The 25,089-nt window shown below is 36.0% G+C and overlaps 1 protein-coding gene across 16 annotated transcripts in view; it reads right to left on the reverse strand.

Annotated features, from left to right (window-relative positions):
• Positions 1 to 25,089, reverse strand: part of RALYL (RALY RNA binding protein-like) — a 774,288-nt gene that overhangs the window by 586,198 nt on the left and 163,001 nt on the right. For 7 of the 16 annotated variants that reach the window (XM_021090620.1, XM_021090626.1, XM_021090629.1 and 4 more), the window contains one exon: positions 24,298 to 24,383. The exons of 5 other annotated variants lie outside the window; for them this stretch is intronic. The gene's annotated coding sequence lies outside the window, so the exon portion shown is untranslated. Of the gene's footprint in view, positions 1 to 268; positions 6,273 to 24,297; positions 24,384 to 25,089 lie in introns of those variants that run through there. 4 more of the 16 variants (XM_021090625.1, XM_021090631.1, XM_021090621.1 and 1 more) reach the window with 2 other exon arrangements.

Genomic DNA, 25,089 nt, shown 5'->3' on the forward strand with positions numbered 1-25,089 from the left:
TTTTAAACCAGTGAAAAACACGCTGATCTAGTCTTAATTTGATCACCTCTTTCACCACTGTTATCATTGATAATAATTACAATTAAATCATCATTAACAAATCCATTGGAGGATTACATAAATAGTTAAGTATCTTCCCAATGCCTCCTACAGTGAGATTTCCCATGAAGACAATTAGATTTGTTCCTTTTAATGTACTTCTCAAATATAAATTTCCATATTCCAGACTGAAGCCTGATCTAAATAAGAAAAGTGATCAGGGACATACCCACAGAACACAGAGCTGAGTCTGAGAAAACAGGCAGCAGCTGACAGCAGGATGAGTACTGAGAAAACAGGCAGCTTCCAAGGACAAAACTGAATTTGAAATCCAAGTTCACAGACCACCAGCAGTTCACTGTATAGAGGAAAACGATGGAAATTTGGAGCTAGAACACCTGATTTGGCTTATGATAAGCACTCAATAAATGGAAAAATTTTAGGATTCTACCTGAAGCAATAAACCATGATGCCAAAGAATCACATGCCATGTTACTAGGAATTCAAAGCAGAGTAGGGAGCTTTATTTTGTTCTGGAGAGCAGTAAAAATAAAAAGCCACAGAAGTGTCTCAAGGAAGAGTTACTATCTCAACATGGCATGTCAGCCAAATCTTGTAGGAGCCATTCAATTATCATATGTCTAGACTCTGCTCTGTATTACAAAAAGCTATGGTTTATAAGTAATGCATTTTGCCCATTTTATAAATAAATAACTCAGTTGCAACCATTGTGAGATTTTATGAAAGCCAACCTTCCAGTCTTCCAAATTCATCTATTGTTCTTAGAGGGATGCCGCATCTATGTAAGGAACATATATTGTGTTTTATATGTCTTCAAAGATATGAGACACGATCATTCTCATGAAGGTAAAGTAAGTAAAAATCTATTTCTGATTACAGTTATTTGAGCATAATTAAGAACAACATACAGCTTATCAATCCAAGAAAGAAATTCTCAAAATAACTTGTCCTAGAAAGAGGCTACTGTACTAAATGTAACTTCAAAAGCACCATGTGGGTGGCAACCTTCAGCCAATAATTTTAGTGCTTTGTTAAATTCTCTCTCTTTTTTTTTTGGCTGCACCTGCAGCAGCATATGGAAGTTTTCAGTTCAAATCCATGTTTCTCTTGGTCATCTGTATTTGTTTCTTGAAACCTTTGGGGAGTTCTGGATTACTCATAAATCAGCCAACACTGGTTTTGCGCATTTGGCGTTTTGACTTTCTTGGAAAGTTTGTATTCAAAACTATTAACATGAAAACAATCCTGCTTCCTGAATCCTACAGTAAGTGGGTAAGTGGGCTGTGTCTGAGGAGGGGATGGATAAAATACAAGAAACTTTGGCAAAGTGTTAGTATGGAAAAAGACTGTCTCAGGAGTTCAAGGAAACTGAAACAGAACCTATTCTTAAAGACGTAAGATTCCACACCCCCTAGAGAACAGAAGAGTACTAATTTCTTACTGCCTCAGACTATGAAAGGTGGTATTAACTACAAAAAAAAAAATGTTTTGTGGGAAAACATAGCTCCCCTTATTAATGTCACTTCAAAATATTAACCCTGTTTTCGAAAGCAACAATGCAGCTCCTCTTAATAACCCATTATAGCTGTAACTATGAAACCCATTAATTTATTTAAATTCAAAGTTCTATTTCTTATTCAGCCTGCACTATATTTTGAGGGTCATGAAATCCATAAAGTAAACACACACTATATATGTTAATGTGTCGATGTGTCCCAAACTTGCCTGTGGAATTCACTTAGGGCACTTGATTCAGACTCCAAGGCCTTCAATAAACTGTACTTTTATACACACCACTTATAAATACTTCATAATACTTATAAAGAGTCTAGAATCCACTTATGTATTGTTTTTCACAAATGATTCAAAAATTTGGACTATACGTCTGTCAGGACCAACCATGAATAACTCGATCTACCTCCTAATCCTAAAATACTATTATTTTTGCATCTTTTTCCATGTGAAAATTATACAATTTTTTTCTCTCTCAGTGGCCCTTTTTCAGATTCTCTGTATTTTTTTTTCCATCTAAGGTCTAAGTTTGCTATATTACTCCAGATGAGGTAAAGTGACTTGCCTGAAAGCTTCTCCCCATTACACACCTGTATGCTTAATCAGGGCCAATGATGCTAAATAGCAGAATCCAGAAATCCCCAAAGTCAGAAACCAATATGCACTTTCATCAGAAAGATAGCAAGATGCTCTCAATGAATAAGAAATGGAGAAATTCATTAACATCAAGGTGAAGTGAATCTGCAGTGAGTTCTGTTCTAACCTTGGTCCATTTCTCCACTGATTTGGCTACTCTGTTGTATCCAAGTTTGAAAAATTAAATTTCTTTCATTCCAGTTATCTGAGGCTCAATCTTGACAACTTAACAATCATGCTGCTTCCTCGACAAGAGAGGCCATTCCTTACATGCCAGCCTCTCCATGATCAGGGGTTCTTTGTCTTACTCCTTGTCACAGGACACACTATATTGTAGTAATTGCCTCTGATGTGGGTAGCTAAAGAGCAACCTTCTAGACTTACACAAAATGCCTGCTTCTAAAGAATTACTTTATATTCATTGATAATAAACTCACCTACAATTTCCTTTTTTTTATTTCGAATCCACTTGAAATATTTCTGGCATACCTGGAAATCTTAGTATTACCTGCCTATTACAAACACACTCTTGTCAGAGCTTTTGTAAAAATATAAAATGGAATTATTCCCAGTACTGAGCTTTAGTACACATTTTTCCGATACAAAAATGCACCTGCTTCATCCCTTGTTTCTTGCCTGTAAGTCAATTTCTCTACACATGACAAAATAAGCCATCCTACAGTGACTTAAATTTTAAATAATCTTTGGTGTGTGGACTTTACAAAGGGCTTCTCCAAGCTGCAAATACATTATGTATGGTACGGTTTCCTTGTAAGCATATTTACTTATTTCTTCAAAGAGTTCTAAAAGCCTTCCCCTCTCTGGAACTGTTACCTTCCCTTAATCTGTTCTGTTTGTTTTAGGCCACCAGGTTGTGAGATTAGAAAATGAAAATCACTAGTCTTTCCTGAAGTCTGACGGGATGGCAATCTCATTGCTCAATCCACCAGGATTCTGGTACATTAACCATCACAGAGTAGTGGGTACGTTTTGGCCAAGGGCTTCACATTTTACTCTTGGCTATTTTCAAAACCCTTTGCTGGATGAAATTATCTTTGTACACTATTTATAACTACTTCAGCAAATTAAGTTGAATGTTCATTACCGTGTATTACAATATTTATTAGCAAATTGATTCAAAATCATTAGAAATGAGAGTCTTTAGTAAAGCATGTGGCATATATTGACCTACCACCATTACACCATCAATGTCCTGTGCTCAATGCTCACAAAAATGTGATTAAGTAACTCTCTCTCTAGCTTCTTATTGCCCAGCTTTAGAGTGTTCTGTAAAATAGCCTTAGGTTTTTGAATCTGTGGGGATCAAACTTCACTGAATTTTGTATAAAATGCCTACTTCACTCTTTCATTCAAGAGGTATTTATTAAATATCACTATGTGCTCTCTTCCAGAATGCAAGCACTACATTTATGGTTGGTTATAATTCTAAACTTTAAGAAGCTCAGAATAATAGAGAATCATTGGCTCACAGTCAAGACTGGGACAATTTGTATCCACTGCCGTATTGGGATATTGTCCATGGGTTGCAGTCAAGATTCTCAATGACCCGAAATAGAGAATGATCCTGTATATCTTGAGCAGAAAATAACTTTAATGGGTAGATGATGGGTGGCTCAAAGAAATCAGTAGACACAAGGGTGATTTGGGCTTGAAAATGTTCAGAAATCAAAGGAAGCCTGGTGGTTAGAACCACACTCAAGATGACCTCGCAAAGGCTGTTTTTAAACTGTTTCTGGCTCCTTTGCTCCCGTCTCCACTACCTTACGCAGGATGCTGCTGCTGCTGCTGCCACATGCAGAATAGATTTTTAATGATTCCCATTCCTTAATGATACATCCAGACTCAACAGACACCAGGAGGAGGCTTGTGATCAGCTGTCCACCCCTTATCTGCCAAGGTTCTCAAAAGGCAAATGCCTGGTCTTTCTTTTTCCACAGTGGTAGATAATAGTTAAGGATGTTCACAAAAGTCAACCATGTGATGTTTCTTTGAAGTTATGGATCTCTAAAGGGATACCAGACTCACTCTATTAGCAATCAAGAGGGACCACACCTCCACCGTTACTCCTCCTCCTCCATATCGTGAAATCTCTAGCATGGTTTATATATACATTACTTCAGTTGCTGCCAAACACTTTAAATATTTTTTTGGCTTTTTTTTTCTTTTGGTTTTTATGTTTTTAAAATTCATGTAGAAAACTTAATACTCTATCCAGGCTTTTCTATTGCTAATCACATAGTTGTTAAGTGTCTTTTAAGCTGGATGCATATAGTGTTGTTTACAACGTCCACAGCTCTGAATTCTGTGTGTTTCCTGAATTCATCAAAATCAAAAATTTACCAGCTTTGGAGTTCCTCCTTTGGCTCAGTGGGTTAAGAACCTGACATAGCATCTGTGAGGATGCAGTGGATGGAGGATCCGGAGTTGCCTCAAGCTGCAGTGTAGGTCACAGATGTGGCTTGGACCCGGCATTGCAGTTCTGATTTGACTCCTAGCCTGGGAGCTTCCATATGCCACAGGTGCGGCCATAAAAAGAAAAAAAATTACCAGCTTTAATTTTTTTTAAGAATCTTATTCCTTAAGACTAACATCTTCAAAGTGTTTACCTTTATGAACGGTTTTACAAATTACTGATGAATCTAAAGTTTTTACCATCTCTAATGATTTTTTTGTTGTGAGACATTGTTTCAGAGTCTCCTTAGGAATTTGGTCTTTAGCATCCAGTAAACTTACTTAAAATAAGATGTCCAAAGTTTCCTCTATGTAATTATGAATGATTACTCTGTATTAATTTTCCATTTTTCCTAAATTTGAGCTCCAGAGGTCTTACATTGCTTTATTTTCTCTATAGTTGCTATCAAAATCATAAAAAATATGTGATACAGAAAAAAATAAGAAGGTAGTAAGTTATGGGTAGTGTTTTTGTTTTTTGTTTGTTCATTGGAAAGAGGAGTATATAATGCAATTAAGTATTACTAAGTATTTCCACTAAAAAAAAATCTAATCATTCCCCTCCTAGAACATTGTCCACAGATAGGTTTTACAGTGAGGAAAAAAAACAGTGTCAATGCCTATTATCTACCTAATATTACTACATAATATTAAATAGATTAATGTTTTTAGCCTAGCTCCTGGCACATAGTAAACTACTGAATAAAATAGAATTGAAGATGTTTCCTTTAACAGGGGAAGAGACAACGGTAGAAATAGAGATTCTGGGAGAACTTTAAGAAATTAAAAATAATGCAAAATCAGTGGGCTTCTGTGAAAAAGCATGAGAGAAATGGATTATGAGGAAAAGGAGTAGAACAATTAAGCTCTATTCTCAACATCATAGACCAGGTTGTGTTTGCCTAATAATTTAATCTTTCAGTAGCAGCACTTGGAGAATTTTTTACCCAGAAATAATAACAATCTCATTAGTAGGACTCCTTTTCTCTCCTTTCTCTGAAACAAAGCAATTCTGCAACCTCTGATAATCTGAGGCTTTGTTTTATAACCTCTGATATTCTGTTAACCTACTGATCACAGAGCAAACCTCACCTCCTAATTCCCAGGAAGTGACTAAATGGTACTGCCCTCATTCTGCTGCCAGGTTTCTACAAGTTTGCTTACTCACAGTGTGACCATCTATCCATCTGTAATTTAACTATTCAAGTTCTAGTACATGGAGCTAACCACCCACATCCAGCAGGACTGAAGATTCTACCTTTCTAATCACTTACAGAACATCTACTGTTTTGAAGCTTAGAACTTTCGTTGGTTTCCTTTGTTTCTGCTTCTGTCCCTTACCAATCTAAAACATTAATTTTATTGAACAAATCACATGGCTCCCCATTTACACTATTCATGGTCTGTGTACACTCAAATACAAAATATTTCTTTATGCATGTACAGTTGTGTGGAGGGCAGGGAGGGGCGGGGCTTGTGTATATAACTTCCCATATTAGTTCTAGCTATTCTGAAAAGACCATTTATGTGAAAGTAATAATCTCTTCTTTCTTTTTCTTTTTTTTTTTTTTTTTTTTTTTTTTGTCTTTTTGCCTTATCTAGAGCCGCTCCCGCGGCATACGGAGGTTCCCAGGCTAGGGGTTGAATCGGAGCTGCAGCCTCTGGCCTACACCAGAACCACAGCAACGACAGATCCGAGCCGCGTTGCTGCAACCTACACCACAGCTCATGTTAACACTGGATCCTTAACCCACTGAGCAAGGCCAGAGATCGAACCCACAACCTCATGGTTCCTAGTCGGATTCGTTAACCACTGAGCCACGACGGGAACTCCAGTAATAACTTCTCATTCTTGGCAATCTAATTATTTCAGCAGTAGATTCAGAAGGTTAAGTACTCATCTTAGTCTTCTTCCTTAACCAAATTTTATACAAAATCAAGTTAAATCAGATTAAGTAATATTTCTGTTATACATAGCAAAACTGAATATTCATTGTCTTTTAAAACTTATTCTTCAGTGCCCCCTGGGAGAAATATTGAGTCATTCCTTCTAGCAAAAGAATATAAGCACATACACTTAGAAATAACATGATGACAAAGACCAATATTATTCAAAGCTTGCAGGGTTTTGTAAAGCATCACTGTTGGAATGTTTTGTGTCCCATTGCTGTTAATGAAATTTGAAATTGATGGAATTAGAATGAAGAATGGCCAAATAAGACTCCCTGCTGAAATCAGAGCTTGCGTTGAATGTTCAGTATCTGAATATCTCTAATCCTTCTGTTTTGAAACTGTGCCACCAAAATGATGTTCTATTTTAATCCATTATATTAATTGATTGAATGCTTAAATAGATTTTGTTGGGACGAAGAGAATTCATGATATTTTTTTAATGGTTTGCTATGGGCTAATGTACTTTAATAGAAGAGCGCTTTCCTATAACTAAAGCTTTATGTGAGAGATTAATATATTCTATTCACTTGTATCATTTGTTTTCCCTGTTCTTTTAGAATGTAATTCAGCTAGTTGATAGTTGCAGTGTTAAAAGATTCAAAATAAATATACTCCTGATTTAAGAACATCTAAAGCAGGGCATTCCCATTGTGGCTCACTGGTAGGGAACCCAGCTAGCATCCATGAGGATGCAGGTTAGATCCCCGGCTTTGCTCAGCGGGTTAAGGATCTGCTATTGCGGTGAGCTGTGGTATAGGTCATAGATGTGGCTCAGATCTGACATTGTTGTTGCTGTGGCGAAGGCCAGCAGCTGAAGCTCCAGTTCTGATTCTACCCCTAGCCTGGGAACCTCCATATGCCATGGGTGCAGCCCTAAAAAAAAAAAAAAAAAAAAGAAATTGTAAAGTTATGTGCTTGAGTGAAAGTAAAACTAGTGATTCAAGGGGAAGAAATTCTCCTGGAAATGTTTCCACAACCTACTCTTCTACCCCATCCCTCCCAATTCCCTTCATCTATCATGTTAACATTGATCAGAAGCTCTGCAGGCAATGACTAAACTGGACAGGAAGGAGTCAAAGAAGAGAGATAACTTCAGAACCCAGAACTCCAATCAGAAGCATTTATTGACAGAAATCTGGCACACAGTTTCATATCGAAGCTACTCTCAGTCAATCTCTTTTCCTTTGACCTCCAACAATTCATTTTTTTTTTTTTAAAGAAAAATGCTCTGTCCATCAGGATTGTTAAATTTGATACAAGTTCTTCGGTCTAGATTTTATTAGATGCTAAGAGGACATTGTGGATGCTGCTCATGGAATAACCAATGCACTTTGTTCTCCACTTCTCAGCACCACAAGCCTCCTCTGAGTCAGTGGAGTCACTGACTCTGGACAACAGGCTGTGCACAGAAATGGTATGTGTCACTCATGACGCAAGTATTTCAGTGCAAGCGCTTTATCCTTCAGTAGTTTCCTCCTCTCCCCGGTGACCAGGAGGCCGTCTTCCCCCGGATGGTGTGAATAAAAGATGGTGAAACTTCTGTCAGCCTGACTCATGAGTGACCATGTGAGGCAGATCTGTCTGCTACCTGACTTGGATGTACTGTAAACAAGAAACAAACTTCCATTGTGTTAAGCAAAGGAGATTTCAGAGTTAAGTTGCTGCCATAGCATGAACCATAATTAAACAGGCTTGCCATTCAGAGATGGAAGTATTAATGGGCAACAGGGTTACTCTGCAGGACTCTTAAGACAAATGGAAATGCTCAGATGTCAAATGAACATCTGCAGTTCAATAAAGATATTTCTATTATTGGTTAGAGATCTTTCAGATGAAAATAACTGAAACCCAGATCAAACTATTATAGATAAACAAACATATATGGGTTTGTTAAATCCATGGGCACCACAGCTGTTGCAAAGGTGAGGGTTGCAAATGGGATGCTTCAGGAACAAGCACCAGAGACTGCAGTGCTGACAGGGCACTCTTCAATTCTCACTCCTGCATCTCCATAGAGGCTCTCTTTATTTTCTCTCTGTGTGGCCAAACTTCCTACAACCAAAAGTATGGCTTCTCATGTCTCTCAAGCTTCTGCCACCAGAGAGAAAGTGGCAGATGCATTCATGCCTTTTTGCTTTAATTTAAAAATCCCAAGGAAAAACATGATCGTCATAGCTGGAGTTAAATGGCCCCAGGTGGGCCAAGCAACTATGTCTAGCAAGAAATGTGGCCTGTAAACACCATTAAGCTTCAATGTGAAACAGCTGGAATGAAATAATGCCATTTGCAGCAAGTTCTAAAGATGATCATATTACGTGAAGTAAGCCAGACAGCGAAAGACAAATATCTTATGATATCACTTATATGTGGAATCTAGTAAAACGTCATTAAAAGAACTTGTTGGCAGGACAGAAACAAACTCAAAGATTTCAAGGTCAAACACAGGGTTACCAAAGGCAGAACTGAAAGGGGAAAGATAAATTGGGAGGATGAGGCAGGCACATGCACACTATTATATTTAGGGGGAGATAACTAACAGGAAACTAGTCTATAGTACAGGGAGGTCTACTCAATGTTCTGTAATAATCTATATGGGAAGAGGAATATATACATATACAATATATTAATATAACTGATTCAATTTGCCATAAACTTAAAACCAATAAAATACTGTAAATCAACTATATGCCCCAATACAATTAATAAAAACAAAATAGTTGGAAGAGAAGCAAATCCAAAAGTTGTTTCCAAAAAGATGGGTTTCTGGTCAGACAAAACACTCATAAACATGTTCAAAATCCATAATGCACAGAGGTAAAGTCCAAAAATCTCTTAAAACTAAAGATTTTCTAATTTATCTGACGTCAAAATCTAACCGTATCCAAACTAATTTGGTGAACTAGGCATGAACTTGATGTGAAGCTGCCTGTTTTACTTTTTCAAAACATCAAAGTTTTATTTTCTAAATTCACTATTCTGCTTTTTTTTTCATTTTTAAATAGTATCTTGATTTTATTTAAATATAATACATGCACATGCTAAAAATTCATTTGCAATGTTTATTTGTGACTGGTAAGTATATTCTTTTATTTTTTGGCCACACCCATGGCATGTGAAAGTTCCTGGGCCAGGTATCAAACCCACACCATAGTAGTGACAATGCCAGATCCTTAGGCCACTGAGCCACCAGAGGGATCTTAACGGTAAATATATTTCCATGTAGAAATATTAATCTGTTTTATTATGGGTTACTGCTCAAATTCTTCTGAGGGTGTTATATAAAACATGGTATATGAATCATATTACCTTTCGGATTATAAATTCCAGAACACTTATTGCAGTGTTTTAGATAAGAGATAGTATATCAGGAATTGTAGCAGTACAAATATAAATGTCCACAGAATGACTGATGTTACCATAATTAAAAACATACATTTTACTTTTTTAAAATAACAAAAAATAAAATAAAATAGTTTTTTTAAATTTTACAACCTATTTTAAAAAAATACACATAATATATACAGAGATCTACCCACCTATATCTGTATTTATCTTTCTGAAAGAGTGGTGGAGCACACATCCACACACTACATGGACATTTGTGTTTTGTACACTACATGGACATTTGTGTTTTGTACACACTGAACTTCCCGTCTTCAGCTACAAATTCTTAAGACGAGAGTTAACTATATCAAGACACATCAACTCAATACAACTTCTGCATATAGCATAGGTTTCTAACTTGCTGAAATAAGGAGTAGTATGATGGAATTACATAGTTTCAGAGATGAGAGTGATCTTAAAAATCATTTAATACACACTCTATTGTCACATGAGAAAACCAAAAAGTGGAGAGAAAAAGTGATTCCCTAAGCTCAAAGAATTGGTGATAGTTGATTGGTTACACAATCTTTTTTTAAAAAACAAAAAAAAAACTTTTAATCAGTGAAACATAGCTTTTCAAAAAGCTATGGTTTGAGTCCTTTCAATATTACATATTTGCTTAGATATCTTAACTAAATTATAAGCAAACAGGAAAAAACTAATGATACTGAAGTGGCCTAGGATGAAAGGTGCTATAAAAGTGTTATTTCTACTTAATATTATAAAAATGGCCATACTACCCAAAGCAATCTACAGATTCAATGCAATCCCTATCAAATTACCCATGACATTTTTCACAGAACTAGAACAAACAATCCAAAAATTTATATGGAACCACAAAAGACCCAGAATTGCCAAAGCAATCCTGAGAAACAAAAACCAAGCAGGAGGCATAACTCTTCCAGACTTCAAGCAATATTACAAAGCCACAGTCATCAAGACAGTATGATACTAGTACCAAAACAGACATACAGACCAATGAAACAGAACTGATAACCCAGAAATAAACCCTGACATCTATGGTCAATTAATCTTTGACAAAGGAGGCAAGAGCATAAAATGGGAAAAAGACAATCTTTTCAGCAACTATTGCTGGGAAACCTGGACAGCTGCATGCAAAGCAATGAAACTAGAATAAACCCTCACACCATGCACAAAAACAGACTCAAAATGGCTGAAAGACTTAAATATAAGACAAGACACCATCAAACTCCTGGAAGAGAGCATAGGCAAAATAGTCTCTGACATCAACCTTATGAATATTTTCTCAGGTCATTCTCCCAAGACAACAGATAAAAGAGCAAAAATAAACCAATGGGACCTAATCAAACTGGCAAACTTTTGCACAGCAAAGGAAACCAAAAAGAAAACAAAAAGACAACTTACAGAATGGGAGAAAATAGTTTCAAATGATGCAATGGATAAGGGCTTATTCTCTAGAATATACAAGCAACTTATACAACTCAACAGCAAAAAAGCCAACAACTCAATGGAAAAACGGGCAAAAGACCTGAATAGACTGTTCTCCAAGGAAGATATATAGATGGCCAACAAGCACATGAAAAAATGCTCAACGTCCCTGATTATTAGAGAAATGCCAATAAATACTACCACAAGATACCACCTCACACAAGTCAGAATGGCCATCCTTAATAAGTCCACAAATAACAAATGCTGGAGGGGTTGTGGAGAAAAGGGAACCCTCCTGCACTGCTGGTAGGAATGTAAGCTGGTACAACCACTATGGAGAACGGTATGGAGGTACCTTAGAAATCTATACATAGAACTACCACATGACCCAGCAATTCCACTCTTGGGCATATATCCAGACAAAACTTTCCTTGAAAAAGACACATGCGCCCATTTGTTCATTGCAGCACTATTCACAATAGCCAAGACATGGAATCAACCCAAATGTCCATCAACAGACAATTGGATTAGGAAGATGTGGTATATATACACCATGGAATACAACTCAGCCATAAAAAAGAACAACATAATTCCATTTGCAGCAACATGGATAGAACTAGAGGCTCTCATACTGAGTGAAATAAGTCAGACAGAGAAAGACAAATACCATATGATATCACTTATAATTGGAATCTAATATAGGACACAAATTAATGTTTCCACAGAAAAGAAAATCATGGACTTGGAGAATAGACTTGTGGCTGCCTGGGGGGAGAGGGAGGGAGTGGGAAGGATCGGGAGCGTAGAGTTATCGGATGCAAACTATTGCTCTTGGAATGGATCTACAATGAGATCCTGCTGTGTAGCATTGAGAACTATGTCTAGATACTTACATAGCAACACAATAATGGGAGGAAAAAGCATGTATACATGTATGTGTAACTTGGTTCCCATGCTGTATAGTGAAAGAAAAATAAATAGAAATAAATAAATAAATAAATACTAAAGTGAACTTAATGGAATTCCTTAAAAAAAGTGTTATTTCTTATTGGAGGAATGATATGAGAAAGTCTATTATGCCTTGTAACAAAATTTTCAAAATCAAAATACTCTGAAAAATACTTGACTTGTGATTCTAATCTTTGTATTGTTAAGGCGTCTGGAAAATAGTATTTTTTTTCTTGACAGACGTAAGGTACATTGAAAGACATGAAAAATTATTAAACTTATAACGGTACACTATATGAGGTACATTTCTCTTCAATAACCATGTAGGTGGCTTTGTTTTCAAGAGAATTTCTATAGAGTGTTTCTCCCTGAATTCCACAATGTTGTTTGCCTCACTTTCTGCTGTAAATAACCTGAAATACAGCTATGTTTTGTCACAAAGTCTGTTTCCTGCTAGTCCCCAAATCTCACATCCTGTTTACCACTTGTAAAAGTTTGCCTTAAAAGTACTAATATCTGGCTGTAATTAGGGTGTCCATATATGTGGTGAATTATATACATCACTCAGGCAATGAGCTGATTAATCCCTAAATTCCCCATCTTTGATATCATTAGTTATACCAACTAACTAGTTATATTGATATCAAATAGTGTAAACATTTTCCTTACATGCTATCACTTCACCATCACTGGTCCAGAACCTCACTGGTTGTGCTTGCACAGTGTGTTTGCATTATCTTCCTAAGCAAACTTAAAACCTATGCTGTTTTAAGATAATATTATGGATTTCTCAGTGTTTATTTTGTAAGTTTGAAAAAATTGTATCCAGAAAAGTGGAATTACATGTTCTCTAAGATCACATAGCTTCTTAATGGTTTTAGTGCTCATTAGTCATTTTGGTACATATTTTTTTTTCAATAGTTGCACCTACAGCACATAGAAGTTCTGGGCCAGGGGTCGAATAACTGCAACTGCAGACCTACACCACAGCCACAGCAATGCTGGATCCCAGCTGCATCTGTAACCTAGGCTACAGCTCACAGCAACATTGGATCCTTAACCTGCTGAGCCACGACAGGAACTCCAATACATATAAATTTTACTTTTGCATACATACAATTCATACTTCCAATTTTGGAAATTCTATTTTCCTATATCTTTTAGTTAGAGGTGGGGTCTGGTGTGGTACTACCAGAGCAGAACCAGAAAACTGCAATTAGTTGCTCTCTCCGGTTCCAGGCATAGAGCATAAACATGAGAATCAGGCCATCAACCAGAAGACATCATCTTGGACTATGAATCTAGAGTAAGTGACACAAAGAATTAGGAAAGTAAAAGTTCAACTATAACCACAGCCACAGTGCAGCACTCATGTATGGTATCAGTGCCAAAAGTGTCAGTGGGTCAATGTGGGGTCCAGTACCAGCAGCATAAATATCCTAGCCGTTATTCCAAAGGCATGGACTTTGCCAAGTAGATGCCTCCTAACCATTTCTAAATCTGTTGTTTCAGGCATTCCATTTAATTCTATGGGCTAATCACTTCAAAAAAAATCCTTTCATATTTAAAACTCTTATTTGCTCTCTGCTGTTTGCAACCAAAAACCCTGACTAATAAAATGTCAGTACTGAGTTAACACACAGGATCACTGACCCTTATAGCTTCATTCTTTTTCCATTGTATGTACCTCACTGCTTTCACAAAATAAATTTACCTTAAATTTCTAAGCTCTATCATTGGTACCTTCCACTGGCAATAATTTCTTTTTAACTGTTCAATTTTTATCTTTTATGTATGATATAAATTGGGTTATAATTGCTAACATCAATTTGTTATCTAAATGGCTTATAGATTGGAGGCAAGGTATTGACTTTTGTGGCCAACATTAGTTTTGCAACACTGTAAATCTGTTTGATTCTGCAGAAGAAGATTGATTTATAGGTCATTAATAAAATCTGAAAAAGAAAAACACGTAGTGTCTAGCTGGAAATGATAAAGGTAATGGATGAATGCATGAGAGAAATATTTGTGTCTTCAATATGTAAGAAAAGACTGGTGGAACTTTATGTAAAGCATAAAATGTGTCTGAAAACTCCCAAACGGCAATGCATTTTAATAACTGACTAGTAGATAGTTTTCATTAAAAGTAAAACTAGTTAATAATCAAAGGGTGGAAATCACTCATGCATTAGCATTCATTTATTTGTTTATCAGCCAACAGTTCCAAAGTACCAACCATGTGCCAGCTGTCATTACCAGTTTATTACCTATGAAAGTTTAATGGTGTCTTTCACTGCCAGAGGAAGTTTGAACACTGAAAGGCATGGGGCATGCAAGTGTATACAGAGAAAGTTAAAAGAATTCAAAACTATTTATTTGGAGCTGAAAATAAGACTTTTCTCTAAATGTCTGCATCCCATGTATGGGAGACTTCTGAACTGTATGCTAACTTCTCTTAAAACATATTCATTTTCTTATGTAATGGTTTAGCAACACTTAAAAAGCTTAATCTGAGCAACTAGATAAAAATCAACTGAAGAAAGAGTGTAGAATATACTTTCCTAATAAGTATTGTTTGTAAAATTTTAAAAGTGCAATGCAATGTTTTAGAAATTAGTATGTATGAAAACTAAGATTTATCATAACATACAGAATTTTTACTAACATAAATTTCATTTATTTTCATTATTTCAGGATCATTTACCTTTTCAGTAACCTAATTTAATCATGACAATAAATGATACTTTATTTGGTACCAAATCAGTTATTAAATTCCCAGCATTTTATTCATTGCGGGAAATAATAAATAATACAACGTTATATACTAATGCACTTCTTATTTTTTTTCCCAACTTATTTCAATAAGTTGCAGCAAAGGGCTGTTTTAGTAGGTCATATGCTACTTCACTGAAATATTAAAATATTGGGGGTTAGGACTGGCATATGTGCACTATTATATATAAAATGCATGATCGACAGGGATCTTCTGTATAACACAGGGAACTCCACCCAACATTCTGTAATAACCTAAATGGGAAAAGAATCTGAAAAAAAAAGTGGATATGTGTATATGTATAACTGAATCACTTTGTTGTATGGCAGAAATTACCACAACATTGCAAATCAAATCTAGTTCAATAAAACTTAAAAAAATTTTAAAAAATTTCATTTTAGTTTCCATTAGGGGATTATTGTCAAAGCTGTTAGATATCTGGATTACTTATAAATATCATTTGCAGGTCACAGTATAATCCACAATACTTGATTCCTTAATATAAATCCTATCAAGTGAGCCTTATGTTCTTACTAATAAAAGAAAACTTTATATATGAAAAGAGCAAGCTCCACATTTTTCTCAGAAGTGATGGCAGGTAACATCTAGAGGTTCCCCAGCTATAACTCATCAAGGGGGGCTAGGGTAGGGGGGAAAAGGCATATGCTTGTTATTTTGTCTCTTCCCTATCAATCTCTCTCACTCTGTCTCTCCCTCACTCGGCAACCCCTGCCCACTCATTTGGATAGCTTTAGGTAAAGTTACTGCTACTCTAGTTTTGGCACTCAGCCCCCACCATTTTCTTTGGTCTCACATTTGTGTTGTATGTCTGGACCTTGAGGGCATCTGGGTTTGAGAGTTGAGAGTTACTGCATAACAAGACTAAACATAAATTAAAAGGATGATGAAGGACAGAAGAAAAGTTATACAAGACTCTTTTCCTGTCTTTAAGGAGACAAGAATCCATTAGTAAAAACAAACACTACTACAGAATACCAAACGCAGTTCTCATCTTTATTATACCAGAGGGACCAGAGGGAGCGCATTTCCACCAGTGTCGGTAATCGCTAGGCTCTGTTTTTCCAGCAGTAGCAGAGTGAGTTCTCGTCCTCTAAATCAAAATCCATAATTAAAATCTCAGGGCTTTAGGAGGTGAAGACATGGAAGCAGAGGTGAGCAGTTAAAAAGGGGTCCCCAAGTGATTCTTGGACACCTCTCCTGATTTACCTGGCTCTGCTCTTCCCAACTCCTCCTCTACCTCACAGATGCAGACAGGTTTAAATGGAATCCCACTGCGGGGAGCTAGTCTATAAGGATAATGATATGAAAGCTCTTCCCTCTCTCAAGGGTAGTTTTGCACTGTGCCAGGCCAGCAAGGCTGAAAAGTGAATCTCCCAGAATTCCCTTTCTTGTGTGGTATTAGGTTAGGTTGGCCACACAGGAATATATTTGGAAGGCAGCAATAATGCATCACCCATGAGGGTTGTGCAAGACCCCAGGAGCTGCTGCATTTCACTCACTGTGTGGCTGATCTGATGGTTCACATTGCTGGTGCAGGAAAGCAGCCAAAATGGCAGTTCATCCAAAGTCACCCTTCTCATCCTTTTTCAGTTCCTCAATGCCCCACGTGAGGTGCATGTGCATGTTTCCTGGTGAAGGCCACAACCTTCTTCAGCAGATACACAATAACACCGAGTTTAGATATAGTAACAGACAGGTGTGGCTTCCAGTATGTCCCAGTAGGCTGGAGATTTTCCTTGTGGGTTCCAGTTTGTGCTCATGGATTCCAGCTTGTCTTTGTTTCATCTCTGTTTTACATGCATCTTCCCAGTTGACTTGATGACAATATAACTATCACCGCAAGCCTAGGTACTGGCTTTCCACAGTGTTTCTTTCTTCTTTTTTTTTTTTTCTGATCCCCTAATCACTCCTGTTCAGATCTTTATTTTCCCAGTGTTTCCTACAGTTGTGCAATGTTTAATCCCCATAATAAATAAATCCCTTAGTCTGAATTACTCATGCTGGTTCTGCTTTCCTACTCAAAGTCTAATATAATTTATATATATTATATATATGAAAGCCTTTAGTAGCACCTCACTTACTGTGAGCCTGGCTAAAGTGCTATCATCCAGAGAGGAAGAAAGCCCTCTAGAGAGAATAATTAGAAGCACGTGAAATGTTGAGATGTCTGAAATCGTTATGATCCCAGTAAGAAATAATATACAACTCATGCAATTCCTCTCTGTACCTCACTTAAATCTTTTTTAAACTTTTTATTAGAGTAAGGTCGATTTACAGTGTTGTGTCAATTTCTGCTGTACAGCATAGTGACCCTCTCATTCACAGATACACATTCTTTTTCTTGTACTATCTTCCACAATGTTCTACCCCAAGACACTGGATATAGTTCCCTATGCCGTATAGCAAGACCTCATTGCTTATCCATTTTATTTATTTATTTTTTTTAAATTTAAGTTTCTTTAATTAAATTAAGGGCTAATCAGTGTTTTTCTTCAGTTCTGAGTTATTTACAAAAGCCGGAAGGTATTGTAATGTTTTTTTCAATTTCTAGGGTAAGCTTTCTACACCATGGGACTGATATTATGGCCTAACTTATTTGTGGTCCTCATCATGAGGTTACATTCATCCTGCTGACTGACTCTTAGTGAGATCCTAAGTAATAAGATGCTCTTAATATAGAGAATGGTTTTTTTGTTTGTTTGTTTTATTTTCCCACTGTGCAGCAAGGGGGTCAGGTTATCCTTATATGTATACATTACAATTGCATTTTTTCCCCTACCCTTTCTTCTGTTGCAATATGAGTATCTAGACAAAGTTCTCAATGCTATTCAGCAGGGAGCTTGGGCTTATCAGACACAACTTAGAATAGATTTACAAGGAGATCCTGCTTATCCATTTTAAATGTGAGTTTGCATCTATCTACCCGAAACTCCCCATCCATCCCACTTCCTCCCCCTCCCCCTTGGCAACCAGAAGTCTGTTCTCCATGTCTAAGATCTATTTCTGCTTTGTAAATAGGTTCATTTGTACCATATTTTAGATTCCACATATAAGTGATATCATATGGTATTTGTCTTTTTCTTTCTGACTTACTTCACTTAGTGTGAGAACCTCCAGTTTTATCCGTGTTGCTACAAATGGCATTATTTTGTTAACCATCTCCTGATTGTCTCCTCTGCCTCCAGGACTCTCTGGCATTCTGTATGTATTCAAGAATTATTAACCAAATGAATGAATGATGCAGTGAATGAATGAATGAATGCCAAAGGCACTTTCCATCCACTGAAGCTTCAACATACCAGTGTTCATTGATTCCCTACTGCTTTGTTAGGCACAGTAATTGTTCCATTTTTAAATACAAAAACCTGGAAGATGAGAATTATTATTGACGTTTTACAGATGAACAAGATTAAGTTATATTGCTCAGAACTACACAGCTAGCGTGTCCTGCTACATCAGGCTTCCTATCAAAAGGACATTGCTGGAGTTCCCATTGTGGCTCAGCAGTAATGAACCTGACTATAATCATGAGGACCCGGGTTTGATCCCTGGCCCTGCTCAGTGTGTTAAGGATCTGGGGTTGCCATGAGCTGCAGTATAGATCACAAACGTGTTGCTTGGATATGGTGTAGGCCGGCAGTTATAGCTCTGATTCAACCCCTAGCCTGGGAACTTCCATATGCTGCAGGTGCAGCCCTAAAAAGACAGGGGGTAAGAAATAAATAAATAAATAAATAAATAAATAAGGACATTCTCTCTGGCAAAGACTCACACAGAAAATTTTATCTTGACTTCCTCACCCATTCCTCTCCCTTAAGAGTATTCTCCTTCCAGGGTCAGTTCCTATTTTTCCTTGTTTATTTGCTCGGCTTATTCTCAAGCACAGTTTTCTGCAGATTTAGAATGCCATCTGTCTCCAGGCTTTGATTCCTGCTTCTCCCAAATTTTGCCTTGTGAGTATGACTCAGCCTGACCTGTTTCTGCTTTCCATTTTAAACCTGACTAAGAATTACATCAATGGATTAAAAAAAAAAATTAGTCATTGGCTTTTCAGGCAAGTTGTAGCTTTGGATTTCTTCTTTGATGTTCAGGATATGTGACTAGATTCAGTGCAGCTCTGAAGCAGCCACACCATCCTCCATGCACGCAAGCTCATCTCTCTTGTCCCCATTTCCTATCTGCCCAATTCCTTCCAATGCCTCTCTAGTGAGTGTATCTGGGCCCCTTCCCAACTTCCTGGTTCTCTCTGGCTCTGACCTGGGTGCTCACTGTCTCATTTCCAGTACAGCCACAGTCTTGAGTACTGGTGTACTAGGACAGATACCAGGGGTCTGAAGTACCAAACCTAAGGAGGTCTGATGGAATATTTTCATGCAAAGTGAGGAATGGGGCTTATCATGTGTAAAACTAACTTTGTCATCCAGATTAGAGGCACAATTCATTATTTCATGTGCTCTCAAACCACAGTAAATGTGATTTTCCTTGAACTGCAGTGTAATAGGCATTTGAGATTTTCCTATAGCAGCACTTACACTAGGACCCAAATCACGTTCCTTCTTCCTAGAAGAAAAGAAACACTAATCCACTTCAAGAAACACCGCTTCTTAATGGCAAAACACTAGCATTTTGTGTTTTTCCAGGTTTTTTTTTCTTTCTTGTATTTGAAAAGTTGTTGAATGTAAGGCAATATTTTGGCCCTGATTCACTGTTAGAAAAAGCAGACTGAAAACCTGAGTCCCTGAAGAACACAGTGAGAATTATCCAATTTTATTGTCCTCTGCAGATTCATAGAATTGTTGGTGTGAAAAAAACCATGGCAATGAATCTAATTCAGGTCCACACTCAATGCCTGCCGGCATATCACATACTTCCCTAGAGAGATAGAAAGGTATTCTATTTTTAAAGATTTCCAAAAATCCCATAACCTCACTCAATAAATCCTTCCCATGTGCAATTACTTTCCACACCAGGAAACATTTCTTTATATCTAACTAAAATATCTTATTCTATAGTATCTTTGTGTCCTCTGCTTCCTTTTGTCCTATTTGTAGTCTACAGTAAGAATGGATGCATTCTTTAAAATATATATATTTTTATTATGTATATTATATAATATATATTAAAATACTTGTTATATATTATATATACATTATTGTATAGATTATATTTAAATATTTATTATATATTTTATTATATAAAATTATATATATATATAACTTTGCTAGTGCCTGAAACTAATACAATATTGCAAGTGGACTATACTTCAATTTTACAAAGGAATGGATGCTTTCTGTATTATTTTATTTATTGGGCTTTAAACTTCATTGGAATGCATAACTTATTAAAACTTTTTGCACATTTCAGTGTCTCTTTCACTAGAAAGTTCATAAACACTTCAATGTTTTTTACGAGTAAGTAGTTTTTATGTTAAAACTTATAAGATTCACAACAATGATTGCCTAAATACAAAATGTTCATGTTTATCATCCAGCACAAGTGCTTAGCTGGTAGGGTCTCAGAAAATATTCTTAATAATTGACAAGAGTATAATAGGGTTTCCAAATTCTAGCATTAGCGCAACAAGTAACCTCTAAAAAGACCAAAAAGTATTCAATAAACATCCCTGTGATCCACAGCAAGAGATGAATACACAAACTTTTTACTGCATTTAATTTTCATTAACTTAATGGGCCACATGTGGCATATGGCTACTGGATTACACAGGACATGCCTAGTAAATACATCTATTAAACTGAATATCAGAAATTTTATTTCAAAATTTTTAAAATTTAGAAAAGTGAGTACACGTTTTTTTCATTTCAGAGCACATCTTATTATTGCAGGAGTAAATTCAGATTCCAAAAGTATCCATTTGTTATATTCAAACTGGGAAAGTCTTGTTTTTGTTAAAATATAGTTATTATTGTTATTTTAGTGAAGTTAGTATTTTCAAAATGACTAGACAAATATGAATATGTACAGTATGAATACCCACTAGCACTAAAAATGCTTCTACTTTAAACTAAAAGAAACAATTCCTGAAGACAGTTAAGAATAGTAAAGATTTTGGAGTTCCCGTCATGGCTCAGTGGTTAATGAACCTGACTAGTCTCCATTAGGATGCAGGTTTGATCCCTGGCCTCACTCAGTGGGTTAAGGCTCAGACAATGCTGTGATCTGTGGTGTAGGTCACAGACACACCTTGGATCCTGCATGGCTGTGGCTGTGATGTAGGACGGCAGCTTCAGCTGCCATTGGACCCCTAGCCTGGGAACCTCCATATGCCACGAAAGCAGCTATAAAAAGACAAAAGACAAAAAAAAAAAAAAAAAAAAAAGATTTAAATATTAAATCCATATATAAAATAAGTATACTCTAAGCAGGATAAATATTTTCTTACTTTCCTACAATAATTTTTTCTTTGAATCTACAAGTAATTCATTACTAATCCAGTAGCTAATTCAATCCTTCATTCTATTTGCTTCACAAGGATGTACGGTTAATTTAACAAATGTGGTTTATGCTGATTCAGTAGAAACCTTCAAGATAATAGCATTAAATTATGGAAATTTAAGTTTTGGTTTGTTTGCACTTTTAAACCATGTCTCAAAATAATATAAGGATTTTTACTTTATAATTCAGAATCACTCACCCCTACCTCCTTCCCCAAGGAGATAAAATTATAGTTAAATACTGTGAAATAATGCGGAGAAATAATACTTCCTTTAATTCACATTTAATAAAATTGATTTACTTGTTAAATAGTGTATGTATATATATGAAATTATCTATCTACCTATAGATACATACATAGATAGCCACACATATACATATGTGTGTGTGTGTCTGTATATATATCTTTTCATTTTTTCACCACCAGTTTCTATTTCTAGCATGTACTTTTTTGGCCAAAAGTTTAACCACCTAGTCCTTTGTCACCTCACGACTAAACTACTTCGATAATTTTATATCTCTTATGGAACCTTCTAACCTTGCCCTTACCCAAGAAGATACCATAAATCTATTTCATATGTAGCTCTAATAAAACCACCCTCTTACCTAAAGCAGCTCTAGAAGATTTGGACATTTTTGTCAACTGAATCTATGACATTAAATAAACTACCTCCTCGTTCTCTCAACATTCACATTTCTGAGCATTTTTTATTTCCTTATTAACACAGTTTCACCAGTGCAGTCAAGCCATTTTCCCTCCATGGCCAGTTAAGGACGGCCTTATTTTCCCCCATATTTTCTCAGCCCACGATGTCATACCAGTATTCTCTTTGTCACATATCCATTACTTCCTTCAAGCCTCTGCTATAAATCATGCTCATCATTTGCTTAACCCATCAACTACTAATATCTTCTCTTATCTCTTGCTAATCAGTCCTACTTTATAGTTCCCTGATCTCAAAACTCAAAGAATAAGTTCTGTAATATCACATATTCATAGAAGCAAATGTCTTTATTGTTTTTAGAACATACATATAAACACACACACAGTTTTGTCTTCCTGCTTAAAAGCTGTGATTCTTGGGGTATTTGCCCAATGCCACTCTTAAGTCCTATTCCCCAAATATTTCTTTTTTGGGTTGATAAATTAATAAATTGATTATTTCTTGCCTAAACTAAATATTTTAAATGCGATTGACAAATTTTAAGGCCAATGACTTCACTAAAATATTTAAAATGAAAAAAATAAAATATGACTTCATATTTAATTAATTCCTCAACATCTATTCCTCTCTGCTACTCGAAACTGATTCCTCAAATAATTATAATTTACCTTAAATGCAAAGCAATTTGAATGGCTCTAAGGATACTAATGTGTTTTTCAGAATTATTTTCCCTTCTCTTATTAGGCTGTCCTTGCAGATGGAGAACCAGATTGCAAAGTAAAATTCTTATTTCCTTAATGTAGCAGAAAAAAAAAAAAAAAAGTTAAGCATTTAAACTTTAGTGAAAGTAACCTTTATTATACTAATTAAATTTCTTTTTGTTTCTCAGTTAACCATTTTCAAGATTAACTGCTTTTAACTTTTGATTTCTAATGGGCAAATGGCCATCAAGCAAAAATGTTTGGCAAGTTAGACTATAATGAATAGTAAGAAATAAATTGAAATCTGGCTAGTTCAGTATAGGTTGATAAACTACATGAGCCAATAATTTAAAGGAAAACATCCTAAAATGAAATTCTTTTTCTAAAGATCCAAACATATAAGTTAGGTATTTCACTGAAAATCTGGAGAAAGTAGATTAAAAATTCTTTTCACTAGCTGTTTTCCCAAGTGCCTAAGGTACTGAGCAATATTTCTCAAGGAAACCTTAACCTTACAATGAGTATTATCCTGGACAGAATTAATCAGACTCCTTAGGGCTAGACACATAATGAGAATTAATGCAGGGGAAGCTTTAATTTAACTTTATGGTGAAAATCTGTAATAGCTATAGGCAGTAAGTGGGGATATATGAGATGCCACTCAAAATCATGGAAATCAATCTTTCTTCAATTGATCTTACACTTTTACTCTGATCTATAGTATGCCTGTTCCACTTTTTCTTGGAAATTTTCTTGTCACAGTGGTCAGAGGCACTACTGGCAAGGGTTGGTGGGGTCCTGGGAGTGTCTTCTGCAACATGAGAGACATAAATGCATATCAAAGGATTATTCTGTATCCCGCACACTCTTCATTGTGCCTCCAGGATTGTAACTAATATGTCAGAGTGTCTTATCCACAGTGAAACCAAGAACTGTTCAACATTTTAGAAAAGGTTGATGGAAAGACCATTCGCCCTGTTTGTGACACCAATATAACATGCCAATCTGATCACAACTGCTGTGTTGTGGTGATTCTACCTATTGATGCAAGTGTCATTTACCCCACTGCTCTATAAAGTTGCAAACATCCATTTACCTAATTTTTAATCTTGCATAAACAATCACATATTTTTTTATTTTTTCTATCTCATGACATAGAGCATTTTATTATTTTTCATATGAGTTTTAAAGGTAAATAATATTGTTTCTGAATTTCATTTCAGATCACTAAAAGGGGTGTTGGTATCTAACAGGTTGAGAACCACTGTTCTACGTCATTTGTGATGATTCTTTTTTATCAAACACTCACCGATTGCAGTTAGAGGAGGTCAAGGCCAGGGAGAACTATGAAGTCTTCCAGTGGTCTTAGAAGAAAATATTTGCTTATTGATTATTCTAAAAAGGGAAATAATACAAGGAGATCTTGTCAAGCCTTTATTCTTCTACCTTGTGCCTTCAGTGAGAACATGTTTGCATTATAACAATGTGGAAACAAGCTTGTAATTCAAGGGCAAATGACATTGAACCAATGGATAACTTTGGAACTATTCTCCCAATCTTCTTGATATTTTAAAGTAGAATAGTTTACTGCTATTTCGATTTTACAAGCATAAATCTGTTACACCTGGGACAACACTGACTTAATATCTTAACTTCAAATCTGGTTATCATCCGTTGTACCAGGCTACTATTTACCCAGGTGTTAACACTGATAATTTTAGAGTCACTTTATCATTATCCATCTCCCACATCTAATCAGTCTTAAATACTGTTAATCTGACCTCATAATGGAAGCCCATTTACGTTTTTCATTTTCCCCTTTCAATATCTTAAGCCAAATGACCATCATATTCCATCTGCACTTTCCACTATAGCCTTCCAACTGGCCTTACTGGGTCTCCTCATCCTCTACCAAATTTTCTACCCGTAACAGACTTGTTGTTTTAAAATACAAATTGAATCATATCAGTTCTCTCAGAAAAAAGAAGGCTCTTCTTGCTGGAGAACAAATTCCCAAAGCTTTACTGGGTATATAACATTAATCCCACAACCCATACATTAAGTAGGCTATTCCCCTTTCTGGAAAAACTCTCCTTCCCAC

Source organism: Sus scrofa, chromosome 4 (genome assembly GCF_000003025.6).
Source record: "Sus scrofa isolate TJ Tabasco breed Duroc chromosome 4, Sscrofa11.1, whole genome shotgun sequence".
Classification (NCBI taxonomy): domain Eukaryota; kingdom Metazoa; phylum Chordata; class Mammalia; order Artiodactyla; family Suidae; genus Sus; species Sus scrofa.